We start from the raw sequence: 1362 nt of genomic DNA, 5'->3' as shown, positions 1-1362 counted from the left end.
CAGCTGGGTCATGGTAAAAACCAATGTTGTAATACAATACAATCCAATACAATACAATACAATACCATATGATACGATACGATACGATACGATACGAAACGATACGTATAAAATAATAAACACTAATTACTGTTGTTTCTAGATTTACAACAAAGCTGTTGGGCGACGATTGTATGGGCTGCCACATCTGCACCAAATTCTAAATACCTTTCAGAGGAGGGATTTAATGTTTATACCACTTCTTGTTCTTCTTCTTGCACTCGTAGCCTTTAGCACTTACGTTCACTGATTTCTTCAAGTGGGCTTTAACAGGGTGTTTTGTATCGCTGGTTTGGAAACCCTACTCCATTTTCGGGGTCGTCTGTGTAATGCTTACCATACACTGCAAATCTACTTTCTTGAGAGAGGGAGATCAAACTCTGCTTCAAAAGCACTACGCCTTTCTGACCTTCAGCCATTAAATCTGGTTTATCTGTAACAGCTTTATCGACAACAACCCCAACAACAGTGAAAAACATTGAAGGACCCAAGCTGTCAAATCGACTAGAGCGTCGCCGTCTTATCTTTGTGTCATTCCACTGTCAGTCCTTATCGTTAACACGTATGTCGCCTGCCCCCCACCAACCCCCACCGTTCACTGACTCTTTTCCATCAACCCTCGTATCGCCCTAGCCATGCACGTTCAGGCATAGCGCCGGCACCCGATATTTGTACTCCAGGGGACAAGACAAATACCAGTGTGGTATATAAATGGGTTACTTGAGTTCCAAAGAATGCATATCACGTTTGTTTTATCTGTCCAAATGAAACTGTTGGTGCCTTGGCGAAAGGTGGTTTTGGGGTTGCTGTTTGTTTTTTTCCATCGATGCATGACGTATGTCTGAATGAGACTGAACATTCACGTTTCATTTCTTTACCATACATTTCCTTTTGTTTCTTTTCTATGACCTTTTTTTTTAAATTACGTATGTAATGACAATGCGTGGGAGTAAATTTTAATTAAACTGAGTGGTACAGCTCCCACTGAAAGTAATGATGACTTTTCGGATTCTTTAGAGTTACATGTACAAGGTGAAATTCACCCCAACAGTGCCTGGTGAAACTGTGTCGTGACTGGCAGCACGTGAAGCTTGCAAGTCAAAGAAAGGGAAAGACGGACTGACCTAAAAAACGAAAGAAAGAAAGAAAAAGACACAAATGAAGAAAGAACGGAATGACCGATCGAAGGACTATGGGTGGGGAAGGACAGGCAGAAGGAAAGAAATCAAAAGAAAAGAAAAACAAACATGGAAATAGGAAAAAAAAAAGATTGACAGAAGGAAGGCTGAATGACAGAAAGAAATAGATACACATACGTGCGCG

The sequence above is a fragment of the Babylonia areolata genome, chromosome 1 (genome assembly GCF_041734735.1).
Source record: "Babylonia areolata isolate BAREFJ2019XMU chromosome 1, ASM4173473v1, whole genome shotgun sequence".
Classification (NCBI taxonomy): domain Eukaryota; kingdom Metazoa; phylum Mollusca; class Gastropoda; order Neogastropoda; family Buccinidae; genus Babylonia; species Babylonia areolata.
This window is presented reverse-complemented; position numbering follows the sequence as displayed.